The sequence below is a fragment of the Martes martes genome, assembly GCF_963455335.1.
Source record: "Martes martes genome assembly, chromosome: 8".
Taxonomy (NCBI): domain Eukaryota; kingdom Metazoa; phylum Chordata; class Mammalia; order Carnivora; family Mustelidae; genus Martes; species Martes martes.
In genome coordinates this window covers 133,854,104-133,866,795 of record NC_137895.1, presented here as the reverse complement: position 1 = coordinate 133,866,795, position 12,692 = coordinate 133,854,104, and the positions used below count along the sequence as shown (strand labels likewise).

General features: G+C 37.3%; 1 pseudogene across 1 annotated transcript; it reads left to right on the top strand.

Annotated features, from left to right (window-relative positions):
• Positions 1-597: 597 nt before the first annotated feature.
• On the top strand, positions 598-1,907 carry LOC308347885 (tubulin alpha-1A chain-like; annotated as a pseudogene). Its single transcript has one exon. The product of its transcript is annotated as a tubulin alpha-1A chain-like (transcript).
• The last annotated feature ends 10,785 nt before the right edge of the window (positions 1,908-12,692 follow it).

The window sequence follows — 12,692 nt, the reverse complement described above, 5'->3', positions numbered from 1 at the left end:
CTGGGAAAATGTCAACAGGTGTTGGAAAACAAAACAAAACAAACGAAGAGGCCTGGGGAAAAAGTGTTTTCATTCTAGCCAAAAGATAGGAAGGAGAGAGCCTAACAAAAGAATACTTTTAGACAATAACTGCCCTACTCCAGACAAACACCAAAGAAAATCTGTAGTCCTCTTCCCCCTCCTTCTAGCTAAGGTCACATGGAGCCTAGACTTCCACTCTTGGCAGACTATTACAAAAAACTCCCAGGCTCCATAATGTCAGTATAAATCACACAGGAGACTGGACATCTACCCCCTATTCAGGGGGGGCAATGTGGTAGCCTTTCCCCTCCTGCTCGACTGGTGTCACAGGAGGGCCACTGGAGTCAGGATTTTCACCACCCACCCTCAGCAGGAGCAAGGCAAAGAAGAGAGACTTAAAATTGAGTGAAAAAAATCCATGAATAGATTCCAATACCAAGATGACATAGATATTAGAATTATCTGACACAGTTTTTAATGATCTCTTACATTGACCACCTAAGAGTAGCAATATAAGAAGAAACAGTCTCTCCACTTCCTCTTCTGTATTTGCTCAGCAGCCACAAAGCAGTAACTATGTGTGAATGCAGCTCCGTCCGTGTTGAACAGGCTGCTGTCCAGATTGGTAATGCCCGCTTGAAGCTCTATTGCCTAGAACACGGTATCCAGCCCAATGGTCAGATGCAGGTGTCAAGACCATTGGGAGAGGAGATGACTTCTTCAACACCAGCTTCAGTGAGACGGGTGCTGGCAAGCATGTGCCCAAGGCAGAGTTTATAGATCTGGAACCTACAGTCATTGATGAAGTTTGTACTGGCACCTACCACCAGCTCTTCCACCCTGAGCAGCTCATCACAGGCAAGGAAGTTACTATGCCGAAGGGCACCACACTATTGGCAAGGAGACCGCTGATCTTGTCTTGGACTGAATTTGGAAACTGGCTGACCAGTGCACAGGTATTCAGGGCTTCTTGGTTTTCTGAAGCTTTGGACAGGGAACTGGTCCAGAGTATACCTTGCTTCTCTGTCAATTATGGCAAGAAGTCCAAGTTGGAGTTCTCCATTTACCCAGCCCCCCATGTTCCCACAACTGTAATTAAGTCTACAACTCCATCCTCACTACCCATACCACCCTGGAGAACTCTGATTGTGCTTTCATGGTAGACAGTGAGGCCATCTATGACATCTGTCCCAGAAACCTCAATATTGAACACCCAACCTACACTAACATAAAAAGGTTGACATGTCAAATTGTATCCTCTATCATTGCTTCCCTCAGATTTGATGGAGCCCTGAATGTTGATCTGACAGAATTCCAGACCAATCTGGTGCCCTATCCCTATGCCCACTTCCCTCTGGCCACATAGGCCCCTGAGAAATCCTGCAGTGAACAGCTTTCTGTAGCAGAAATCACCAATGCATGCTTTGAGCCAGCCAACCAGGTGGTGAAATGTGACCCCTGCCATGGGAAATGGCAATGGCTTGCTGCCTATTGTACTGTGGCGATGTGGTTCCCAAAGATGTCAGTGCTGCTGTTGCCACCATCAAGACCAAGCATACCAACCATTTTGTGAACTGGTGCCCCACTGGCTTCAAAGTGGACATTTATTACCAGCTTCCTACTGTGGTACCTAGTGGAGACTTGGCCAAATTACAGTAAGCTGTGTGCATGCTGAGCAACCACACAGCCATTGCTGAGGCCTGGGCTCATCTGGACCACAAGTTTGACCTGATGCATGCCAAGTGTGCCTTTGTTCACTGTTACGTGGGGCAGGGCATGGAGGAAGGAGAGTTTTCTGAGACCTAAGAGGATATGGCCGCCCTTGAGAAGGGTTATGAGGTATGGATTCTGTTGAAGAAGAGGGTAAAGAAGAAGAGGAATACTAAAGTTAAAAATGTTACAAAGGTGCTGCTTTTACAGGGAAGCTTATTCTGTTTTGAACATTGAAAAGTTGTGCTCTAATAGTTAATTTGTATGTAGCAATGTATAGTCTCATATACAATTATTGACCTATGTTTTAAAACACAATGCTTTGTTACAGACCCAATGCTTTGTTAGTGTCCATTTCTCTGATGGGTTTGAATAAATATTCCCTCTCTTAAGTGGAAAAAAGAAAAATCATCTGACACAATTTTTAAAGCAACCATAATGAAAATGCTTCATTTATAAACACAAATGGACAAATGGAAAAAATAGAAAGTCTCAACAAAGAGGCATAATTTCAGAAATTAAAGAACAAAATGTCAAATATGAAAAGCAACCAAATGAAATTTAGAAAAAAATACAATTATCAATAAAAAAAAGAGAACAATAGAAATTACCACTCTAAACAGCAGAGATCAGGGGTGCCTGGGTGGCTCAGTGGGTTAAGCCTCTGCCTTCGGCTCAGGTCATGATCGCAGGGTCCTGGAATCGAGCCCCGCATCGGGCTCTCTGCTCAGCAGGGAGCCTGCTTCCCCCTCTGTCTCTGCCTGCCTCTCTGCCTACTTGTGATCTCTGTCTCTGTGTCAAATAAATAAAGTAAAATATTTAAACAACAGAGATCAATTAGGCCAAAACAAACAAACAAACAAAACACGTTGAGAACCTGTGGGACTCTAACAAGAGATTTGTATTGTTGGAACCCCAGAAGGGGAAGATAAAATGAATGAGGCCGAAAAATATTTAAGGAAATAATGACTTCAAACTTCCCAGACTCAGCAAGAAGCTGAGTAAGCCACATGCAGAATAAACACAGAGAATTCCATGCCAAAGCATTTTATAGTGAAGTTACTAAAAAATAGAGACAAAGGAAAAAACTCTTGAAAGAAGACAGAGAAATTATGCTTTAGCTGCCAAGGAAAAACCATCACAATGGCAGTAGATTTCTGATCAGAAACTATGATGGCCAGAAAGAATCACCACAATGTATTTCAAGAGCTAAATATGAAGAACCATTAACTGAGAATTCTAGATTTACTGACATTCTCAGTAAACATTCTCAGGAATGAAAGGGAAATCAAAACATTCTCAGATTTAGGAAAACTATGATAATTTTTTGCCAAGGAATCTATCCTTAAAGATTATTAAAAGAGGTTCTCTAAACAAAACTAAATGAGAAGAAATCTTGGAACATCAAAAAGAAAGATAATGCAGAAAAACAAAAAAATATGGCATATACATAGGTTTTCCTACTTCTCTTGAGTTTTCTAAGTTATATTTGATATTTGAAACAAAATTTATAACACTTTGAAATGTAGTTCTCAAAGTATGTAGAGTAATATTTAAGAAACTATACTCTCTCTATATATATGTATATGGAGAGAGAGAGAAAGGTAAAGGGATATCTATCTATCTATCTATATACAGATAGATATTATATATATAGATAGATAGATAAATATATGGATATATATATAGATAAATATATGTGTGTGTATGTATATATATATATATATATATATATATGGAGAGAGAGAGAGAGAGAAAGGTAAAGGGACATAAAAGGAAAGAAGTTTTCCATGTTTTACTTTAGTGGGTAAAATGTTGGTGCTGGAAGACTTACTAAGTTGTGAATATATGATATGATATCTAGAGCAACCATTATAAAGCTACAGAAGGAGATATACTAAAAAGAACCACAGATATATCAACACAGAATTATGTTTAATGTTTCAGTAAATAAACAGAAGTAGGGAAAAAGAAAATGGAAAAACAAAAATCAGAGTCAACAGAAAACAGATTTAAGCTTTAATATACCAATAATTACTCTTAACATAAGTGGTCTAGACAGGCTATTGAAAATACATGGACAGAGTGGGGGGAAAATGACCCAACTATATGTCCACAACATTTTAATACAATGATATATGTAGGTTTAAGATGAAGTAAGCCATCAAAACATTAATAAAAGAGAAACAGCTGCAACTGTGTTAATATCAGATGAATTATACCTGAGATCAGAGAAAATTACCAGAGACAGAGGAGAACATTACATAATGATAAAAGGTTCTGTCTCCAAGAAGATATAGCAATCCTCCATGTGGATGCACCCAGTAACAGAGTTGCAGTATATTGTAAATAAAAACTGATAGAAGTGAAAAAAGAGAGATGCCTGGTGGCTCAGTCAGTTAAGCGACTGCTTTCAACTCAGGTCATAATCCCAGGGTTCTGGGATCAAGCTCCATATTATACTCCCTGCTTGGCAGAGGTTCTGTTTCTCCCTCTCCCTCTGCCTGCTGCTCCCCACACCCCTGCTGTGTGCTCTCTCTCTATCAAATAAATAAAATATATATTTTTTAAAAGTGAAAAAAGAAATCAACAAATCCACAATTATAGTTAAAGATTTCAATGTCACCCTCTCAATAACTGGTAGAGTAATTAGAAGAGAGCAGTTACGGAAGAAATTAACATGATCATCAGTCACCAGAATGTAGTCAACGTTTATAGAATACTCCACCCATCAATAGCAGAAAACAAATTCTTTTCACGTTTCCATCGAACATATACCAAGGTAGACTATACCCTGGATCATTAAGCAAATATTAACCAATTAAAAAGATTGAAAGCATGCAGAATATTCTTTCTGACCGTGGAGAGATTCAACTAGAAATCAGTAATTAAAAGGTAACAGCAGCATGTCCAAACTAAACATCACACTTCTAAATAATGGGTCAAAGAGAAGACTCAAGGGAAATAACAACAGCAAAAAAGCATACTAACCTAGATGAAAATTAAAAAAAAAAAAAAAAAAAAAAAACAAAAAAACCTTTATGGGATAATCCAAAGCAGTGCTTATAAGGAAATTTATAACAATTTATGCTTGCATTAGAAAATAGGAAAAGTATCGGGTGCCTGGGTGGCTCAGTTGGTTGAGCGACTGCTTTCAGCTTGGGTCACGATCCTGGAGTCTGGGATTGAGTCCCTCATCGGGCTACCTGCTTAGTGGGGGGGGGTTTGTGCTGCTCCCTCTGACCTTTCTCCTCTCATTATCTCTCTCAAATAAATAAATAAAATCTTAAAAAAAAAAGAAAAGAAAATAGGAAAGGTATCAAATCAATAATCTAAACCCCCAAATCAAAGAACTGAGGGTATAGGGTAAGAAAATTAATAGAAAACAATCAGAAAAAAGAACGTAATAAGGACTTGATCAGAAATCAAGGATATTCAAAGCAGAAAAATAGAGAAAAACAATGAAGCAAGAATCTAGTTCTTTAAAAATATCAGTAAAATTGGCAAGTCTCTGAAAAAATGAACAAGAGAAAAAAAGAAAACACAAATAACTAGAACTAGGCATGAAAGAGATTTTATTTCAGAACCTGCAGATAGAAAAAGATAAAGGGCTGATACATGCAGTTCTATACACTTAAACTTAATAGCTTCGGTAATATGAACCAGGTCCCCCAAAAGTACAAACTACCACATTCATCCAATGTAAAATAATTAATTTGTCCTAATAACTATTAAGGAAATTAACTTCATAGTTAAAAATTTTCCTAAAGAACATCTCCAGGATGATATGGATCATATGGAGACATGATTTCAATAGAGAATTCTATGAAACATACAAGGAACACGTGACACCAATTCTACATAATCTCTTCCAGGAACTAGAAGAGGAGGAAATACTTCCTGATGAATTTATGAAGCTAGAATTAACCTCATACCAAAACCAGACAATACAAGAATGGAATAAAAGAAAGGAATTAATTTAAGATTTTATTTATTTGACAAAGAGAGAGAGAGCAAACACAGGCAGGGATAGTGGCGGAGGGAGAGGGAGAAGCAGGCTCCCAAAGAGGGGATCCCAATGAGGGGCTCGATCCCAGGACCCTGGGACCATGACCTGAGCCAAAGGCAGACGCTTAACCAACAGAGCCACCCAGACACCCCTGAAGGAGGGAATTAATAAAAATTGTTAGCAAGTAGAATTCAGAAATATATACAAATCATTATACATCATGATTAAATGGATTTATTTCAGGGTTACAAGGCTGATAGTACATCCAAAAATCAATGAGTGTAACCCACCATAACTAACAAGCTAAGGAAGAAAAATCAAATGATTATATCAGTTGGAGCAGAAAAAATAATTTCATAAAATTCAACACACATTCAGGATTAAAAGACTGAGAAAAAAAAGAAAAGAGAAAAGCTTTCTTAATTTGGTGAAGAGTATTTATAAAATACTGACAATAAATCTTTATAAGTTGAAATTAGTTTCATGTCTATTACATAGTGATTTGACAATTACAAACATTACAAAATGCTTACTACAAAGTGTAGTTACCATCTGTCACCATGCAGGGTTAGTACAGTATTACAATTACCAGCTCTATTCCCTGTGCTATCTGTACTTTTCATCCCTATGATTTATTTACTGTAAACTTTATTTATTTATTTACTTTAAACAATTAAAAAAAATAATTAAACTGGGAGTTTGTATCTTTTAATTCCCTTTATCTGTTTAACCAAACCCCTGCCCCCTTCCCCTGTGGAAACCACTAGATTTTTCTCTATGAATCTGTTTCTTTTTGTTGTTGTTGTTGCTGTTTGTGTGTTCATTTGTTGTTGTTTTTTTCTGTAGATTCCACATATAAGTGAAATCATGTGGTATTTCTCTTTCTCTGTGGACTTACTTCACTTAGCACATAATACCCTTTAGATTTACCTATGAATCTATGTCATGAATGGCAAAATTTTATTCTTTCCTATGGCTGAGTAATACTCCATTGTGTGGTGTGTGTGTGTGTACCCTATCTTCTTTATTCATTCATATATGAATGGAAACTTGGGTTGTTTCCATATCTTGGCTATTGTAAATAATACTGCAATAAGCATAAGGGTGCATATATTTCTTCAAATTAGTGTTTTGTTTTCCTTGAGTAAATACCCATAGTGGAATTACGGGATTGTATGATATTTCTACTTTCAGTTTTTTGAGGAAAACATACTGTTTTCCACAGTTTCCACCAATTTATATTCCCACCAGCAGTGCACAAGGATTCTCCTTCCTCTACATTTGTTATTTCTTGTCTTTTTGATACTAACCGTTCGGACTGGTGTGCAGAATTATCTCATGGCGAATTTGATTTGCATTTCCCTGATGATTAGTTATGTTGAGCACCTTTTCCTGTGTTGTTTGGCTGTCTGTAAGTCTTTTTTTGGAAAAAAAAATGGTGTATTCAGGTCCTCTGCCCACTTTTTAATCGATTATTTGGTTTCTTGGTGTTCAGCTTTTGAGTTCTTTATATAGTTTGGATATTAACCTCTTGTCAGATATATCATTTGCAAATATATTTTCCCATTAAGTAGTTTGACTTTTGATTTTGCTGGTAATTTCCTTTTATGTGCAAAAGCTTTTTATTTTAATGTATTTCCAATTGTTTATTTTTGTTTCCCTTGCCTAGGAAGACATGTCCAGAAGAATATTGCTAAACTTAATGGTAAAAGACTGAATGCTTTCCCCTTTAGATCAGGAACAATTAAGACCATTAGAAGCTATTACTACACAAAATGAGAACAAATAAAATTTTTAAAATAATGAAAACAGGAAATGCTGGAAAATATGCAAAGAAATGGCATCTACCATGCGTTGCTGACCAGAATGTAAAATGGTACAGCCACTCTAGAAAACAGTCTGACAGTCTCTGAAGAAGCTAAACATAGTCTTACTATATATGACCCAGCAGTTTCACTCCTGGAGTATCCCAGAGAAATGAAAACTTTTGTTCCCACAAAAACCTATACACAACTGTTCCAGCAGCTTTATTTATAGTAGCAAAGACTGGAAACAATTAAAATGTCTCTTAATAGGAGAATGATTACACGAACTGAGGTACACCCATACCATGGAATAACGATCAGTGATAAAAAGGAATTAACTGTTGATACACCCAACAACTTAGATGGTTGCCATTCTGAGTAAAAATAATGCTAGCCTCAAAAGGTCACACACTATACGATTCCATTTATGTAACATTCTCAAAATGACAAAATTATACAAATGGAAAACAGATTAATGGCTTTTCAGGCAGAGAAATTGTGGGAGGTAGGGCAGGAGTGTATGTTGGAAGATTGTGTTAGAAGATAAGTGTCACTATAAATGGTAGCACAAGAGGTACTTTTGCGGTGGTAGACTAAGTCTGTATCCTGATTGTGAAGGCAGTTACACAAATCTATGCAACTGATAAAATGATATGCACACATTGTACTGATGCTAAATTCCTGTCTTTGGTTTTATGCTTTAATGGAGAAGGATGTGACCATTGGGAGAAACAGCGTGAGTGGTACGTCTCTGTACTACCTTTGCAAATATTGTGAATTTGTAATTATTTCAAGATAAAAGTTAAGAAAAATGTCCTGTCAGTTTTAAGAAAAGAGTTGTAACATGAAACTAAGGTAGGCTCTTGAAAAGTATGAGACAAAGATAGAATATAAGAAAAAAAAAGTGTCAGAGCGCCTGGGTGGCTCAGTGGGTTAAGCCTCTGCCTTTGGCTCAGGTCATGATCTCAGGGTCCTGGGATTGAGTCCCGCATCGGGCTCTCTGCTCAGCGGGGAGCCTGCTTCCCCCTCTCTCTCTGCCTGCCTCTCTGCCTACTTGTGATTTCTCTGTGTGTGTATCAAATAAATAAAATCTAAAAGAAAGAAAGAAAGAAAGAAAGTGTTAAAAAATATGAATCTAAATTGTGGGGTAAACATAGTATTAATAGGAATGGTAAGAGACAGGACATAGGAAACCGATGAGAAAGAATCACTGAAAAAAATAATACCCCCCCTCCCCCGCAAAATGCCCCTGAGTATTCAAAGCTATATACTCTTAGCCTCCCAGGTTTTACTGACTGTCCATCAACATAAATGAAAAAGTATGAAACCATATTCAATTATTACAAACTATCAGGGCATCAGGTAACAAAAAGACAAGCAGATTGTGTTATGAGTGACATTAGAGGTTCAGGTCTGCCTCACGTTGCTTAACCCCAAGTAATTAAAATGTTGCAAATGTTGCAAATTGTATTATCGGTACACATAGATAATTAAGTCACAACAGAATTTCCATATAGCTCTCCTTTGTCTTGGAGGGGGTGAATAGGAGACCTGTTGTAGAAGCTGCAGAAATGTAGACAATAATGCTTAGAACTTTGTGTCTAATAAACTTTACAATAAACCATCTTTCAGTTCAGTACTACCTTCTGTATTTTTTAATACTAAATCATATGTAATTCAGGAGCAAGTTGTGTTTATAGAGTAACTCAGCATTTCTCTTTAGTTTTTGGTCTTTGGTCACATGTCTGCATTTTCCACATGATTTATCTACACTTATATGGATCACTATTTGACTATCTGGTAAGTTCTGAGAGTATAAGCTAACATGGAAAAGTGAAATTGAGAAGACAGGTAAAAAGAAGGGCAAAACAAAACAGAACAGGCAAAGCCACCAGGTTAAATGAAGAAATGAAAGGATGGATTAAATAAAAAATAAAAAAGGGTGGATTTACAAGTGCTGGCCACTTCAGCAGAAATATGAATATGAAAAAATATCTTTAAAGAACAAAGATGCAACACACTTCTGAGGTATGTTCAGCATATGAATATAAAAAAACAAAATTTAATTTTTCTTTCTGCAGATAAAAAGCTCCTTAAATTTAAAGAATTAAAATCTGAATCTTTATATAAAGAATGAAATTTATTTCCAACAGTTACTGCCTAGGGTTCTGGTAATAATATTATGATCCATATAATATATATGCATATAAAATTTGAATATACAAGATTTACACCACAGGATATTATAATGCCAAGGAAGATTCCAGTATTTATGGAGCCAATAAGACCAGTTTAAAAGCTTGGTAAATATATTTATGGACACAATCGGGCTACAATCTGTATTGCAAACAGCAGTTCAGTAAGAAATAACCTAATAAACTTTAAATGTGAACACATTATCTTACTTTCCATTATAATAATAGTTTAAACACCAGATTTAGGGAGCTTTACAAACAAACATATCACAGAGGATTTTGTTTTTTAAAACATGTGCAATAGATTTTTAATAATTCCAGAGACCATTAAATTCCATTACAATGATGTGGATGTTCAAATGTCTTTTACACCAAAAGGCAGTAAAAAATTGGGGATGTAAATCATGTGACTACCAGAGCTAACTTAAGGATGAAGCATTATCACCAGAAATACTTAACAACCTCCCCAAGATCACACAATGAGTTTCTATCAATCGGTATTAGAAACCAAACTTCCTGTTAGCAAGAACACATTTAAGGCTAATCATCCAGTCATTATTTATAACATGAGTGTGGTGGCACAAAACAAGGTGGTATGTCCCAACCTCCCCTGCAGGGAGGTGAGCCGGATGACCGAGTTCGGAGAAACGAAATGTGGGTAGACGATACATGCCACTTATAGGCTTTTGTGTAATGCTTCCCAAATAGCCCTCCATGCTGGCTGTATGCCTTTTGCAGAAAGGATGGCAGAACCAGTCATAGGAAGGAGCTCTCTTGGGTGACTGCAGCTCCATTTCCTGCTCACCCTGACATTCAGCTACCCACATCATACTCAGATGTGTACAAGAAATAAACCTTTATTTCGTTAAGCCTGTTATTTTTGGCAGTTGTTACTCAAGTTAACCTAACCACACTGGCAACGATCGCATTCATTTTTTGACCCAAAGAAAACAAAAAAACAAACAAACAAAAACCAAAAACATAAAATTTTAATCTAAAATGCATCAATTAACACACTAGGGTGGATATAAGCAAAAAAAAAGGACAGTTACAAGTACTGGCAAAGATGTGGAGAAATTAGAACTCGCATACGGTGCTGGTGGGAATGTAAGCTGGTGCAGCTGCTTTGGAAGACACTTTGGCAGTTCTTCAAAAAGTTCAGGACAGAGATACCATTCGACTTGGCAATCACACTGTTGGGTACATACACCGACCCCCCCCCCCCCCGGAAAGAAAACATGTCCATCTAAATGCTTACACATGAATGCTTGTAGCAACATTGTTCTTAACAGCCAAAAACGTGGACCTAGCAGTTCTACTCCTAGGTGGTCACCCAAGAGAATAGAAAACATATTCATATAAAATCTTGTAAATGAGGGGCACCTGGGTGGCTCAGTCGGTTGAGCATCCATCTCTTAATTTTGGCTCAGGTCATGATCTCAGGGTTGTGAGATTGAGCCCCACATCAGGCTTCATGCTCAGGAAGGAGTATGCTTAAGGCTCTCTCTCCTTATGCCCCTCCCTCTGCTCTCTATCACATGTTCTCTCTCTCTCTCTCTCTCTCTAAAATAAAATAAAAATCTTTTTAAAAAATCTTGCAAATAAATGTTCACAGGAGCATTATTCATCATAGGCAAAGTCTGGCAATCCAGATTTTCTTTAACTGGTGAAGACATAAACAAAATGTTGTATGCTCATAGAATGGAATATTATTTAGCAATGAAAAGGAGTGAAATACTTATTATGCTACAATGTAGATGAAGCACACAAACACCATGCTAAGTGGAAGAAGCTATCACGTATTTTATGATTCCATTTGTATAAAATATCTAGAATGGGCAAATACATAAAGAGAGTAGATTAATGGTTGCTTCAGAATGGAGGAGGGGTTGGGGAGGAAAATGGGACTGGCACCCAGTGGTGATAGGTTTTTTTAAGGGAAGGAAAACGGAAAAAAGGAAGTTAGTTGTGGTGGTTAAGCTAAGGAGGAAAGGAGAGAGGGAACATTTTGTCAATTGTCTGGAAGATAGCTACTCACTCAAATGCATCTTATTGCAAAGCTAATGTTTTATTTCTCATCTTAGACATAAGAGAGGATTTCAAATCAGGAATTTTTCTGACCCCTCTATTCTCTGGCAACTTCCCCATTGCCATGGAAGCAGGTGAAACTTGCCACAGTAGACTTGACCTTATGTGTTCTTAAGTCTGTCTTCATCAACCTCCCCTGCAAACTGCTGTCCAGGAGCAGGCTGCTAGCACCCTGAGGAGGGTCCTGGTCCCAGAAACTGAAAAGAGAGCTCCTCAGCCCTCTACCCTAGTTCATCACTGGGAGCACTGAACAGGAGCCCACATCCTAAGCAGACCAGCTAGCTGTTGCAGAAGGAAGGTGCACTTTGAAATCAGAGAGACCTAGATTCACATCTTACTTCATCCTTCAAAGATATATACACTGGCCCATTCGTATGTCCTGAATTACAGTAACAAAATTTATTTGTAAAAGAGGAGTGCTGCAAGGCTTATTGTTAATAAATATTATAATTAATGAAAATTAAATCATACTTCTGACTTTTGAATTATTTACAAATTCATATTTAGTGCATTTTGAACTCAAACTTTTCCATCCAAATATACTGGAGTCAGAAGAGACAACACCCAGTAATAATGCAGTGCTAATGGGTTCACTCCCGCAGCATTCCTTAAGCTCTCTCAGTATGGACCTATATCTTGCTCCCTCTCAAAACCTCCAAAGATAAGGGTAATGTTAGATGTAGCTGGAAGATACCCAAAGTGATTTTAATATGCTCCTTTCTACCTCATCCCAAATTGAGAATCATTTCTAATCCTAAAAGCATGTACTCTTTAGTGCATATCTTCCCCATACATGTATATCTTTATAGGGAAGGGCAATTTGCCATTTAAGCCATTTAAAACAAGTATTAAAAGCAGCCACTA